Genomic DNA, 15909 nt, shown 5'->3' on the forward strand with positions numbered 1-15909 from the left:
TTTGGACGTGGTAGTTCATAGTGTGCTTTTTTTTTCATTGGTTAACCTAGGTAGGATATTAGACAGCATAGTAGCAAGAGCTTGGTGGCGCAAGCCACCGCCCCGTTCCAAAGGGGACGCTCATAACATCCATCCATCCATCCATCCAGTGGCGCCGCTCGCGGTGCTTTGGTAGCCTATTGGCGGCGAGGAGTTACGGAGTCGCCCTCTATCGGAAGCGCCTCGATGCCGTAGTATGAGGGATCACGTGGCGCGCTCCTCATAGGTTTTGCTGTCAGCGCTCACTGAAAACACCACGCGCGAGCTCTCCCGGACATTTCTGTAAGTACTTTCGAAACGAGAGAAGTTTCTTACTGTCTAAATAATAATCTTGGGCAAACTGAAAGCACACAATCGTTTACAGCCGCTATCTCTTTACCGAATACGTACAGTGAACGCCACTGCGCGCGATCGCCGCGATGGAGTCTCCCGAGCCGACTTCTTGCGTGAAAGGTAGGTAAACGCTGAGAGCAAACTATGTGAAATATGTTCTTATAGTGTTTGTATAACTAAATGGAGCGTAATAAACTGAAGCCTCAATGCAGCGATCGCGCAGATTCACAGCGACCGACTGCGCGTCTGCATGCTTGTCCGCGCACTGTTTCGCTTTCTGCGTGAGCGCGTTTTCGCACCGTGCCATGAGCTTAAGGCCGCAGAATATGAGCATTTGACAGTATACAAGCAACCATTGTTGCGTGGGCGCTATCACAGCTGTTCAAAAATAATTTCATTGTAGAGACTTCGACGCCTGCGGGACTGTGATGTGCCGTCGCGACGATTAAATCTTTTTTTCTTCTAAATTCTTTGATCTTTCAATACTATTTCTCGAGTTGCGTCGCACTGTATGTTTATCGGCGTTTTCAGCGTGCAATTTCCCGCTGCTCCTTTTTTGTAATCCAGTGCATTAATTCATAACACAAACATGACCATATGCCATGCTTTCTTTAAATGTGCTTCTTACCGCTGCCTTTCCACTCCACTGAACTTGCCAGTATCTATAGTATCGACAAGTTCATAGACTAAACCGTCATGACATTAGTCGGGCAGCGGACTCGGGCGAGCGTCTCAGCGCGCGTTTCCAGAACATCGCAGACCGGGCGCCGTAGCAGAAATCTTCCTTGCGTCTGTGCTTGCTGCATACCTGAGTTGTAGCCGATGACTGTTTGCCGGTTTTATGTTTTGCAAGCCAAGCTTCACACAGCTTCTTGTCCTGCGGCTACGTGCGAAAAGGCTGACACCGGCCTCCGTTACGTGCGTCCGGCCCTGCGGCACCGAGCAGTAGCCTACCATGTTGCGCGCCTTCAAAGGCAGCCAGTACCTATTCTAGTGCTTTCAAGCGTTGTAAAGGAGACACTCGAAGCGTGAAAATTTCGCCACTAAATGAAAACCGCAGCGTACGGGGGAATTTAAGCTCGTTTTCAGCTCGCTTCGGCGCGCCCGAAGCAGCCGACGCGGCCGCTATGTCCACGTGATCCCTCCTAGCACGTCACGCCGACGGTGGCGCCAGCTTTTCCAGTGGTGGAGCTCGAGGCCAATAGCCACAAAGCTAACGGGGCAAGTACGGAAGTGTAGGTTTGATGGTGACCGCTTCCCTAGTGTCTCCTGGACCCAGCGGTGCGCTTTAATTATTGCGGCTCTTCTTCTGTATGCACTGCGTGAGTTGCCTGCTTGACATATTTGCGTGGCGTTTATTTTCCAGAAATAGCACCAACGTACTGTACGGAATCTTTAACTTAAGCCTATACTGTTTCTCTTCAACCGCTGTCGTATAGTAGTGGGGTTTCCTTGCCTTCTCACGATACCTACCCCCCTCCCTCTCTTATATGGGAACTGCCACACCGCGGAGTCCACCGCACCATACGAGGGTCCGTGTGCGCGACGGCCGTGGTTCCTCCCGGCGATCACGAGGATCCCACCGACGGCCCCTCTTCCAACCACAGCCGGCCGAGAACGCCTACCCCAGTTGCTGAGGGAACAGGGCAGCACTTCCTCAGGAACTCTCCGCTGCCGCCAGCGGCCGCTGAGGACTCCCAAGCCTGCCAGCCCGCAGCGGGAAAGCCGAAAAACGCCGCAAGAAGGCGACGCCGATTCCGACGGTTCGTCGACTTTGAGCCGCATTCCCCACCCGTTGACGGCGGTATCGCTCACGATACCACCGTCACGATCCTCTACCGGCCCATCGAGCGCAGAGCCACGTCCCTGGCTCTCTCGCGGGACAGTGTCGCCGCTCAGCTATGCGCCGTGCCGGGTGTGAGGCGCGTTCGGGTCAACTTCCGCCGCAACGTAGGGGCTGTGGACGTGACACGCGGTGCCCACTCGGCGCCCCTTCTCGAGGTGTGCGTCATAGATGACGTGGCGGTTCGCTCGAAGGCCCTGCACAGCAACTTCTGTGTGGGTGTCATTTATGGGGTCGACCCTTCTTTCGACGCCCGCACAGTGAGGGAAAACCTGGAAGCACTCGTCGCGGTGCTGTCATGCTCGCGGAGTGGCACAAGCGTCACCGTCACTTTCGTCGGGAGCGTCGTGCCTCCAAACGAGCGACTTTTCAAACAGCTGCGCGGCGTTCGTGCCCGTCTGCCCCGACCACTTCAGTGCGACCGCTGCGGCGTTTTCGGCCACGCCGGCGCCACCTGTTTCCGCGACGCCCGCAGCCTCCGCTGCGGTGAGTCGCATCCTACAGGAGACTGCCCCGCGGAGAAGCCACGCTGCGTCAATTGCGGTGGCCGACACCCTTCGACACAGCCGAGCTGTCCCGAGTGGCAGCGCGAGAGCAAGGCGGCCGTGTTGTTGTCTTCGTCTGAGAGGCCCCTCTCGAGAAAAAAAAGCGCTTGAGCTGGCCGGCGCCACATCGTACGAGCCGCATACAGCCGCTCCGTCGACGTCTGCTCGCACCCCGCAGGGCCGATCTTACAGTTACGCCCTGCGTGGCCGCAACACCCAGACGGCCGCTACTGAGCCGGGCCAGAGTACTTGGAGCGAACTTTCACAACGAAGTTCGGGCGGCAGAAAATCTGCCGCGGCGTGACGCCGTATGTTCGTCGGGCGGCGCTACATGGAGAAGACATAGAATAAAGAAGATACTTAGAGAAGGGGAACTGTACCTTCCGCCGTGGTTCAAAAATAAGCAGCGGCAGCGCATGGAACTTACTTTGGCGGACGCCAGATGACGTTGCTCAATCCGGAAGCGGAAGTGCAAATTTTTTTTTTAGCGCAAAATTCAATATGGCCGTTTTTTTCCAGTCGCGTACGCTGGTACGCGCCGTGCTTGCTCCGCAGGCTATGCGGCATGCGTCAATGCCTTCGCTGCCGCGTAGCTGGTTCGTTCTAATTGCCAAGAGCCTCTACTGACGCCCATACAAACAAGCCACAAGTGAGTGAACAGAACGCGCGACTTTATTGGCAAAAGACAAGCAGTGTACATTCTCGTGCAATAGCAGAAATAAAATTTGCATGTCGAGATACGCTGGAATCATTGACGCGAGCTCGTAAACGGCTCACCGTCGTCGGCGCACGTGGTGGTCAGGTTAACGAGCAAGAACCAGCAGCGGAAACATTTTGGACAGAGTGTGCCACTTATTTGCAGCGACAGTCGCCGTTAAAAATGCCCAAGTTGCATTGCGAAGCAATCGGGAGACGCAGACATCTGCTGCTGCAGCCTACACAGCGACATGGGCTACCCCAGATTTTAGCCGTTCACTCCTTTCCAACCTGCACGTTTCTTTTCTTTAGGGGGCCGCTAATGTGTGGCTCACACTTGGTGTCTCACATTGTCTCGCTATGGACAAGTCGCTTTCGTGGGCATCGCCTCCATCAGCTACTTTTGCGGGCCTTTCCACCCATCTAGCTGTCAACTTCATACGCATCGGACTATGTAAGCACGTATGCTGGTCTCCGTACATGCCTAATCGCGGCCGAGAAAGGCCAGAGGCACAATATGCCCATTGCTGAAGCAGGAAAGCGCGAACGGGGAGCACGAATCACGGTGCATGATAATTGAGAGTCTATGTCGCTGTGCAGGCTGCAGGAGCGAATGCTTACTTCGAGAGACTGCTTCCCAGTGCAACCGACCAGGCCGCAATATTCTAAAAACATAACACTGCGACCATAACCAAGTGACATAACAGCAAAATTAAACAGCAATCAGTCACCGCATGAGGCTCAGAGAATACATTATACATCGGCGATGAACCATATGGCAACAGTGAGCATTCACATACACGGGTCTCTTAGGGTACATTGAGCTGCCTACCTACAGGCGTAGTGCCCGACTTCGTCGCACGTGGTGGTCTACTAACGAGCAACAACCAGCAGCAGAAACAGATTGGACAGAGTGTCCCGCCTGTTTGCGGCGACAGTCGCTGTTAAAGATGAGCAACTTGCAGTGCGAAGCAGTCGGGTGACGCAGGCATCTGCTGCCGCAGCCTACACAGCGACATGGACTACCCATCATTTTAGCATTGACTCCTTTCCAGCCTGCATGTTTCTTTTCTTTTGGAGGCCGCTAATGTGTGGCTCACACTTGGTGTCCCACATTGTCTCAATATGGACAAGTCGCTTTCGTGGGCATCACCTTCATCAGCCACTTTTGCGGGCCTTTCCACCCAACTTCATACACGTCCGACCATGTAAGCACTTATGCTGGTCTCCGTTCATGCCTAATCGCGGCCGAGAAAGGCCAGAGGCACAATTTGCCCATGGCTGCAGCAGGAAAGGGTGAACGGGGAGCACGAATCACGGTGTGCGTAAATTGGGAGTCTATGTCGCTGTGCAGACTGCAGGATCAAATGCTTACTACGAGAGGCTGCTTCCCAGTGAAGCCGACCGGGCCGCAATATTCGAAAAACATAAAACTGCGACCGTAACCAAGTGACATAACAGCAAAATTAAACGGCAATCAGTCATCGCATGAGGTTCAGACAATACATTATACATTGGCTACGAACCATCTTACAGGCATAATGCTTGCCTTTGTCACATGTGGTGGTCTGGTAACGAGCGAAAACCTGCGGTACAAACAGATTGGACAGAGCCTTGCACCTGTTTGAACCAACAGTTGCCGTTGAAGATGAGCAACTTCCATTGCAAAGCAATCAGGTGACGCAGGCATCTGCTGCCGCAACCAACACAGCGACATGGACTACCACGCATTTTAGCGTTAACTCCTTTCCAACCTGCACATTTATTTTCTTTCGGGGGCCGCTATGTGTGGCTCACACTTTGTGTCCCACTTTGTCGCAATGTGGACAAGTCGCTTTTGTGGGCATCACCTTCGGCAGCCATTCTTGCGGGCCTTGCCACCCATACGGCTATCAACTTCATAAACTTCGAACCATGTAAGCACATATGCTGGTCTCCGTTTTGAGCAAATCATGGCCGAGGTAGGCCACAAGCACAATTTGCCAATGCCTGCAGCAGGCCAGAACGAACGGAGCGCACCAGTTACGGTGTGTGTATACTGAGAGTCTATGTCGCTTTGCGGACTGCAGGAGCAAATGCTTACCTCGAGGGACTGCTTACCAATGCAACTGACCAGGCCCCACATCTGAGAAACGTAACACAGTTACACAACCAAGTGTGGCAGCAAAACCAGATTCTGCAATCAATCACTTCACTATAGCTTGCACAAAGACCCAGGCTATCAAGGAAGAGGAGCAATCATCAACGAGACTAGGAATATGGAAAATGAGAAAGCTTGCATTCAAGAGAGAAGCCACTCTGCTCTGCAAGCATTGAAGGCTAAAAACATCAAGAAAAGTAAAATGGTGCATAGCACATGTGTATAGGTTAATGCAAGACGCATGCCTATGCTGCATCAGCTATTTCAGGAGAGTAATTGCGCATGACAACATACACTAAAAGATAGTGCTACAGATATGTTAGGCTGCTAGACAGTGACTGGTATTAAGTATCAGCGAAGAATCGGTTGACCTTTATATTTGGATGAGGATGAATGACCTCTAACAAAAATGGGCAATGAGAAAGCTTGCATTTATAGAAGAAAAATTACACTTGGCACAAACGGAATTAACATGGCTAGGAAGCTGATTAAGGGAAAACTGATGGAACTCAATCTTTTGGCCAGCGTCGTCCGTGCTTGGTCAGATGTTGCAGGTGCATCTGAAGACGAAGAATTTCTAGAAAGTCCTTTTTGAGTTACCTGGATGACTCAGTCAAATGTCCGTGCTGGTGGAATGGTGGCTGAAGCTCTTTGCAGTCTTAACACATTCCTTTGCAGACTTGATATCTCATCCATATTCTTGTGCATGTGCTTCTTTGTTCTTGGTGTAAAAGCCTTGCAAATTCGGCTCCAGCCCCTTCCTGTTAGTGCAGATAGGAGCTCCTGTGACGACCAAGATGTGCTTGGCATAGACTCTGTTGGGGCAAAACGGTGACACATGAAATACAGCACAGATTAGCCAAATTTATGGGTGTTTTATATGTTCGAACCAATTACACTGAACCATAAATGTGAACAAACATTCATATCTGCTGCAAACAGCAAGCCAATACAGCATAGATGAAACATATTTATTTCTGAACCATGTGTTGTTTACCTTGTAGTAGTAGCCAATGTCCACACAATGACCTTGTTGTAGCAGGCAGCAGCTTCTGTTTAGTGCGTGGAGTGTGTTGCTTTATACTGGCGCCGTCCTCATTACTGCATGTCTGAAACAGAAATTTTGACTGAATCAGAAATTGAAAAAGCAAAGTTTTGCAATATGAAATGCAAAAAGGTGTGACATATATGTTGTAATGATTTGCGACTACAGAACACATGCAAATGTACACTGTCTGTTCTAGGGTGCTTAAGCAGCATGTTAAATAAATATTGCTATTGTCCATAAAATTGAGGTCTGCCTAACTACAATGCATGTCAACAGCGCAATTACTATTAAGATCACAAATGAGAACATTTGTGGGTTCATTTATACATTAGAAGTGATCACACTGCTAGTTCTGCAAGCAAATGCATGAAAGTCATGAAGCTATTAGAACTGATGCATTATTTTTCTGCACGAACGTGATGCACCGCTTCACTACTGCAAAAATAAATGCCCTACGGTAAACCAATCTGAACAGCAGGAACATTTGGAACCAACAAGTACGAAATATGGGTGAATTATCATGCTTGCAACTGTTTAATACATTAAATTCTGTACTTTCACTTCATTTTACCAAAGGATTATTCGGTTTTGTGGACGAAAGACGTTGCCGGCCGACTCGAAAAAAAAGTTTAATATGTATATTGATAAGGCTACTCAGTCACCTACAACCACGGCTACAATAACATGAAAAATGAGACGCGCGTTCCGATATCGCTCTTTCTTTCCTGGTTGTGTGTGTAAACCAAACGACAGCCTCGCAGGTAAAGGTTTATTTAGGAAACAGCAACTGAGATCCTCACTGCCCATATGTAATGCAGGATCTAGTTCGTTAACTTGTGCACGCCTGGAAGGTAATGAGACGGATATTATATAAAGATTGAAGCAGCGGTGTTAAACGACTCACCGTTATTGCCGTTGTCAGCCGCAGCAAAATCCAGCTCCCGTTTCGATGCAGACCTGTTCCGAATGGCTCACGACCGAAACCCAGCTGCCGGGCTTACATGTCCGCTTGCAAACACGTAACTTCACCCCAAGTTACATCGAAGCGCACGAAACTAGTTTTAGAAACAAAGAAGCAACCAGTCTTGAGTGTACGAACGAATGAATCCGTGCCGCCGTGCACACGGAAATACCGGTAAAAATTTTAAATCCAGGCCAGAGGTCACGTGAAAGATCGATGATGCTGAACGCTATTTGCGTTTATAATGGCGAAGAAACAATAAACTTACTAACAAAAAGTACAATATCTTATTAGCAATAATAATTTTGCCCTGTTTTTATGTAAAATAAAATGCTTCGGTAATTGTAAGAGAAAGTTTGAAAAAAAAAATTGCGCTTTTTACGACGCCTCTACCGGGAAATGTTGGAACTAACGAACGCATCCCGAGGTGATGCTACTAGGTCGGCTTTGTTAGCAGCGGCGCGCGGTCGATTTTTTCGCCCTCTGTGGCCATTTGTTGAACTTGAGAGTGTGCCACCCCTGGCGAAGACACGGCTAGGGCACAGAACACCTATACAAACTTAGAGAAGGGAAACTGTACCTTCCACAGTGCTACGGAAATAAGCGTAGCGGTGGCGTCGTGAACTAAAGTATGCGACCACCGGTGGCGCTGTACAACAGGAAACGGAAACGGGGTTTTGCACCCGCTTTATCAGGTGTTCTGTGGCTTTACTGGGTTTCTGGCTGCTGCGCCTCGATCGTGCTCCCGCCAGTTTGGTTGCTGTGTGGAAACGTAGCGCCTATGTGTATATGTAGGCGTTACGTTTGCCACACAGCAACCAAACTGGCGGGAGCGCGATCGAGGCGCAGCAGAATACATGTAGCGCTGAGTCATATCGAGTTAAGGCACACTCTGAACTGACTTTTAAGGGCATCTCGAGCGGTTTTTCGTTTCTTACGCCGCCGTTACCCCGACCGCCGCGCTCCAGCTGTTGCATTTCGTGTAGGGCTACTGACAGAATGCGGTTTCCAGGTGGCACGATGGCCTCGACTGGAATAAACGCACCTGACACCAAAGATTGAGTAAGCCTGAAAATATTTTATTTGCATTTTACAAGTACAAACAGAAAGCACACGTCTACGCATCCACACAAACGCGGGTATACATAGTCAAGAACATAATCAAGAAATGGCTCATTAATAAGGGTAGCACAAACGCACAAGAAAGAAGACCGAAGCTACAAAACGTACGGTCCGCTGCTAAGTATAATAATTTCCCTGTCACCGCGTGTCACTTTTATACAGCATCTTTACAGCACTACCAGGCAGGGTAGTTTGGCCGAAAGAATGCAACAGCTTACGGCCGTCAGCTGCCTCTTCCTTACGGGTGTCATAATTATTCTAATCTCCGCATCAACGTCGTGCAATCTGAAACATATGTGCCAGCTTAATACATGTGTAGTGAAATTATGATAACCACTGCGTCTTATCAAACGTATTGGTTTTGCAAATGTGCATTACAGCTGACGGAACGACATACTGTACGTGAAGCACAAGAGAACAAGAACAAAAGGAGGGTACAACACTTGAAGAAATGAAGAATTAGTAGGCGTACAGCAAACAAACGATGACGGAGAACATACGATGCATCGGGTGTTCTGTGACATCGGTTTGCGTACTCACGGTGTTATGGAGATCAACGGCATAAAAAGGTACCTTCAAGCGTACTCCCTCAACCTCCGCCGCATTCATTATGATAATCAACGCCTAAACAAAATGAGGCACTATTTTTTGAGGACCTCTTGACAGCAAGTCAATGTAATGACTCGCAGACGAAACCAGCATGCTTTCGAAAATGTTTTACCGGTTTTACCGCCGCAGTATTCGAACGCCAACGGCCAGGAAACACGTCGATACCAATAGGCTGTCGGCTGCCGGTGGTTAATCAAGTACAAAAACCTTGACGCTATGACTAAAAAGCAGCTTCAACAATCAAATTTAAAAAAATCAACTGCCTATTTGCCTGAGGTATCAAAACAACCTTAGACGCCTCGATTGTTTATGTCAATGGTTTGTGTAAAGTAAAAAATTCAGCATGTTCAGCGCCCCTAGCAGAGAAAGCACAAATTAAAGTATTCGACCAAATTACAGTAGCTCCACTTACGCGCTTACGCTGAAACGCGCCTCGATTGATTTTTCGCCCTCTGTGGCCATTTGTTGAACTTGAGAGTGTACGGGGCCTGGCTAGGGTGGCTGGAATTGGGAGGTGTGAAGACCGCGGCGCCGCCGCTGTTGCCTAGGGAGGCCCCGCTACGCGTTCCTGCCACTGGGGCAAAATTTGGCGCTTCCGTCGGGGGCGCCGTGAGCTTGTCAGTCTCGTAGGCCACGGTGCAATGCAAAGTAACTCTCGTGGTCGGTATACTGCAGCTGTATTTTTCTCGCGTTTCCTAAATTTCGATCGCTTCACAACACAGCAAATCTAAGTGGCACAGAATGGGATGACGTGAAGGTCAGAGTGCGTGAGTGCTTCAGGTCTTGGGGCAAACTTAGAGCGCACGAGGAGCGTGGGGAGATTAAAATCGTCTCCGCCGCGATCCTCCTGCTCTCGAGGCCACTGTCCGGCGGGCCTGGTGTTGCTTCGGCTCTGGCCTCACTCCGAAAGGAACTTCGGATTCTCCTGCAGCGACGCTGGGGCGGCTTGAGGGCCACAGCCTGAGCAGAGCTGTGGGAAATGAAAGCGTGGTGCAGCAGAAACGTCCTACGTAAGCATCTTTCAAGGAAGAACACAACTCTCTTTTCCCTAATAGATCCAAGTGATGGTAGCATAGTCGACTCACCAGATGGAACTCTTGCACTGGCGAGGCAGTTTTACGTGACCTTGTGCCTCTCCAGCTGTCTTTCCGTTTGCTTCACCAGCTGAGCCGCCACAAGCGTGCGACTCAGAAGTAGATGAGAACGAGCTATTTTCGGCCTTGAAGTCTATGAAGCGCAATCGTAGTCCAGGATCCGATGGTCTGACGGTCAAATATTATGTTAAATTTTGGACACTGTTAGTGAAGCCGTTCACATCACTGGTGAACAGGCTACTCGGTGAAGGGACTTTGTCGGCGTCTCAACGAGAGGGGTTAATCAGTCTCCTTTGTAAGGACGAGTCGAGGAGCTCCGATCTGAGAGCATGGCGTCCAATCAAGCTTCCGAACTGCGATTATAAGCTTATAGCAAAGTGCCTGTGTACGCCACACACCAGTGCTCAACACTGTTTTGGGTCCATACCACGCATGTAGTGTCCAGGGGCGCTCTACTCAGTTTCACGGTTTAGCGGTGAGGGACCTTCTCCTGGAGGGAAATACCAGGAAACTTTCCGGTATTCTTTGCTCCTTCGATCAGGAGAAGGCTTTCGACATCAGACATCATTAGCCATAGGTACCTTTTCCGTGTTCTGGAAGAGGCTGGTTTTAGTTTGGGTTTTCGGCAGATGGTCCAAGCTTTGTATTCGCGACCGACTTCTGCTGTTGTCATACGGGACCGCGTCTCTGAGGGGGGGGGGGGGGGGGTCCTTCTGTATCACTCGGCATGTCTATACAACCTCATTCAGACACTCCAGGACAGGTTGACTCGTGCATTTAGCGCTACGCGACTGCACGCTTATATGTCAGGAATTTCTTGCATCTAGCAGCCAATGTGCCACAGATTGGCTGCAGGAGGCATTCCGCTGATCTAACAGGACCGGTGTCTAGGTTTTATTGTATAATACGTATTCACTTTTTCCTCAAAAGCTTAAATCAGTGTGTCATCCACAACAAAGCGAAAAAGGTTAAGCCCTGCGTTTTGTAAAAATGTGATGTTATGCAATAACTGTGTTATTTCCAATAAACATGTATTAAGTCGCAAGCGCTTTGTACTTTCTAGAATTTCTTCACCACAATGCTGATATACTGCATGAACTTCCCCCATTTAAAGTAATGTTACAATCCCAAATATGTGACTTATGTGCGGGCGACACATTCAAGGTTATTCCAATGCGCTGGCCTTGCGCGGCAATTCCTATGAACTATATTTTCGGTAAGGCAGAAGCGCGCTAATCTCGGCAAGAGGTGGTCGCAAAAACCGTTGCTGTCTCGGCTGCGTAGTCGGTGCTCGCTGTTTCCATGTGGAATGCGAGCAGCGAAACATAAATAAATTCTCTCAGCATCTACAATGTAGAGAAAAAAGTCTGGTCAGATTTTAACGCATTCAAAGCAAAAACTAAGCGCTACCAAATAATTTTCCCGCCCGGAGGTATGCAAACGCCCCGAGAAACTACGGCACCCTAAACGGCGCCCCGGCCGGCAGCGCCGTCACGTGGCAGGAACGCGTTTTGGGGCCAGCTTCCGGAGGCCGGTCTTCACACCTACCCATTCTAGCCACCCTAACACGGCGGCCGCCGCCGGCGAGTCGCTGCATTGTTATCAGTGTGGCTATACGAGGCAAATGAGCTGTAGTGAAACACATGACACAAAAAACAACTTTAAGGACAACTATTATCGCTTTTGAATTGCGGAACACTCCAAAAATGCGTAAACTTTTGTTTAGAAATGATTTGTAGTGTTTTTTATGTGTTTGAGACATTCATGTGCCGATGTAGATTAAAGAAAGCGGCGATGCTATGCGTTGTGGCAACACTGGGCGGGTAAACAACTTTCGGCTCCTCCAACTCCGCGGCTCTGTTCTGTGGCTCAACGCGCGCGCGGCACGCTTCTGAACAGCCGAAATTAACTTGTCGTTAAATTCCAGCCGCGCCGCTTTGGGTGCCATGAATACGAAAAGCAGGAGGCCGGCGTGAACAATAGAGCGGGATTGGGATACACGGACAAGCGGGGAAGCCTAGTCGGAAGACGGGGCGGATAGTGAGACCCGATTGGCTCGCTTTGGGGCGCCGCTCGTTGGCCGCTTCCGGTATCGCCGACGCCCGACGAACTTTTCTGCGCCAGCTATTCACAAACCGCTCCGAGCAGCGACTCCAGAGACGCGCTCATAGCCGCTCTCGCGGCTACACTCCGTGCCCTGCTTTTCCAGTGCCCAGCTATCGACGGCAACGTGCGACAGATGTGCGACGCGGCTCTCGCCGCGCAGGAAGCTCTGCTTCATCACGACTGGGCGCGTCACCGCGCCACATAAGCGAAGACCATCAACTTGCCCACGCGCGCTGTTCGGGCCGCCACCGCCACATCTCTTTCACCCCTCTTTCAATTCCCTCTCTCACTTCTGCAGCGCGGTTGAGGTGTCCTCAACTGAGAGAGAGTTACTGCGCTGCACTTAAGCCCAATTTTTTCCTGTCGCAAGCAAGAATATCTCCTTCTTCAGTTCTATCTGCGTCCGCTCTCGCCTCGCACGTTAGTCGAAAGGGAAGTGACAGTGACAAGAACTTTATTAGAGTGTCCTGAGGAATTCGATTGGGGGGAACCGAAGGCTCCCCGATCAAGTTGGTGGCTCCGCCCACGATGGGACAGGGAGGTGGTGACTCTCCGCGACGTCGCGTGCCCTCTGGACGGCCTGTAGTTGGTTTGTGAAATCCGAGCTCTTCAGCCAGGCGTACCACTTGGACATGTTATGAAAGTCGGAGCCCGCGTTGTACGGGCACAGCCAGACCATGTGGTCGAAGGAGCAGCACGCGTGACCGCATTTGGATCACGATTGCGGGAAGTTGGGGTCTATCCAATTAAGCGCTCTCGGGGTGAGGTAGGATCTCATCTGTAAAAGCCTGAAAGTAACAGCCTGACCCTGTTCAGTTTCGGGCTGGGGGAGGGAATTTCATCCTGCTGTGTCTGTAATGTGATGTAATTTCGCGAAAGCTCGTAAGATTCTCTTTGAAGGGGCATTCCTGCGGGAGAGCCGGACCGTTAGCTCGGGCGCGGTTCGTGAATTCACGAGCCAGGCAGTTGGCCCGCTCGTTAGGGTTGCAACCCACTTGGTTAGTTACATCGTTCACGTGCGCCGGGAACCATGGTATGGTATGACCGCTAGTGTCTTCTCGCGTAGTAATACGAAAGGATCTGTTGACGATGTCGGCTGCGTGTTTACAAACTAAAGCGGACGAGAAAGCCCTGACCGCCGTGCGCTAGTCGGAGAAAATGTTCGCCAGGCCTTTTGCGGCTTCAAGAGCCAAGGCTATCGCGGTTTCCTCCGCCTCGTTCACGTGTTTAGCGTAAATTAATGCGGCACTGATAAGTGTTCCGCGCGTGTCAACGACCGTGATTGCAAACCAGTCTTCGCTGCTATATTTGGCGGCGTCGACGAAGAATGCATCTGCCCCGTAAGGATCGATTCGTCGGAGGATGGTTCTGGCCCACGCTCTTCTGCGACCTTCGTTATAAATTGGGTGGATGTTCCTCGGCACGGGCTCAACCTTTATACCTTCACGGGCTAATTTAGACAGGGGGTGTCTGTCGAGCGGTGCCTGTATAGGGAGTTGACCAGCTTCATCGAGAATTCCGATTCCCGGCTTAGTTGACGAAACCCTGGAGATCTGTGCAATAAACTGTGCTTCAATTATTTCGTCTGTGGTATTGTGAATTCCGAGTTCAAGTAGTTTTACTGCGCTAGCGGATTGAGGAATACCGAGTATTCTTTTCATGCCGGACCTGATGAGCGTGTCGAGTCTGTTCTTTTCAATTGTGCTCCATTTGAGGGACGGTGCCGTGCAAGTAATGTGACTGATAAAGAAAGCTTGGAAGACCCTGAGTAGGTTGTCCTCCTTGAATCCCCCCCTTTTGCTTGCGATTCTAGTTAGGAGTCTTAATATGTTTTTCGCCTGCGCACCCAGCTTGTTTAGAGCTTCTGCATTACAGCCTTTGGTGTTGATTAAAATTCCTAAAATTTTGATGGTCTTCACCCCCGGAATGGGGGTGAAGTCCATTTCGACTGGCAGCGTTTCCAGAGGCTCGAGGTTCCTAACGCCCTGCTTCGACTGCCTGTAGAGCAGGAGTTCGGATTTTGTCGGTGACAGCTCGAGACCCGTACATGTAAGAAATTCTTCGGTGACATCTATGGCCACCTGGAGAAATTGCTCTAGATCGGCCAGAGATCCCCCGGGGACCAAATTGTGGTATCGTCTGCATAGATTGCGTGGCCTATTTTTGGGAGTGCGGCCAGCCTTTCGGAGAGCTTATGCATGGCGATATTAAATAGGAGCGATGATAGGACCAAGCCCTGAGGGGTTCCGCAGTTGCCCAGTTCGTAAGGACCACCCGAGATCGTGCCCAGTCGAAGGAACGCTTTCCTTTCCGATAGGAACGAGAGAGTGAAATTAAAGAATTTCCGCCCTAGGTTGAGATTGGAAATTTTGTTCAATATGTGTTCGTGAGTCACCTTATCAAAGGCCTTAGCGAGGTCGAGTGCAATGATGCCTCGTACGTCCCGCGTCTCGTTATTGATTATAGATCTTTTCAGGAGGAGCATTGCGTCCTGTGTGGAGAGTCGACCTTTTCTAAACCCTATTAGATTATGCCTAAATAGTTCGTGGTTTTCTGCGTGTTCGACGATTCGATTGTGTACTGCATGTTTGGCCCCTTTGCAAATGCACGATGTTAGAGAGATGGGACGCAGGTTATTTATGTGCGGAGGTTTCCCCGGTTTGGGGATTAGCACAACCTTGGCGGTGCGCCATTCCGACGGGACCTGCCCTGAGCTCCACACCTCGTTTATCTCTGGCGTTAAGATTTCGATGGCCTTGTCATCCAGGTTCCGGAGGAGCTTGTTGGTGACCCCGTCATGGCCCCGGGGCCAATCTTCCATTTAAGTTGAAGAGTATGTATCTGATTTCTGAAATCATAAAAGGTTCGTCTAATTCTGGCCTGTCTATAGCCCCGTGTAAACCGCTCTCGCGCTTATGTCTTGTGAATCTCCTTCCTTGACGGGTACGTAAGTTCGCGCCAGGTCATTGACAATACATCGTTTGTGAGGCCCAAGGTGACCTGCTTATGTATGACCCTATCAAAAAAGCGCATTCAAGATTTAGCGCATTCCGGGACTGTTTGTCGTTTAGGAGGCTTTTAAGCAGATTCCACTTACTACCTCTTCTCATGCGACCGTCCGTTTCGTTGCACATTTCGTCCCACTGTTGCAGGGCCAGTTGCTTGGAATAGCACCCTATTTCCTTGTTTAGTGACGTTAGTTTTGCTTGTAGTCGGCGATTTAATTTCTGTATTTTCCGCCTCTCTCTAAGAGCGTGTTTATAGCCTCTAGGAGATGCGCTAACCGCGAGTCAATTTTGTGGACACCAAATTCTGTGCTAATTTCTTTGGTCGCGTTTTTGACGGCCTGGTTAAGATTGGTAATTCGTTCTTT

General features: G+C 50.1%; 1 long non-coding RNA gene across 1 annotated transcript; it reads right to left on the bottom strand.

The window, feature by feature from the left end:
- Positions 1 to 5668: 5668 nt before the first annotated feature.
- Positions 5669 to 7750, bottom strand: LOC135913644 (uncharacterized). The gene is made up of 3 exons (XR_010568084.2): positions 7549 to 7750; positions 6594 to 6705; positions 5669 to 6411 (listed from the first exon to the last, which is right to left on the bottom strand). It is a non-coding gene; the product is annotated as an uncharacterized lncRNA (long non-coding RNA).
- Positions 7751 to 15909: the final 8159 nt, after the last annotated feature.

The sequence above is a fragment of the Dermacentor albipictus genome, chromosome 6 (assembly GCF_038994185.2).
Source record: "Dermacentor albipictus isolate Rhodes 1998 colony chromosome 6, USDA_Dalb.pri_finalv2, whole genome shotgun sequence".
NCBI lineage: Eukaryota > Metazoa > Arthropoda > Arachnida > Ixodida > Ixodidae > Dermacentor > Dermacentor albipictus.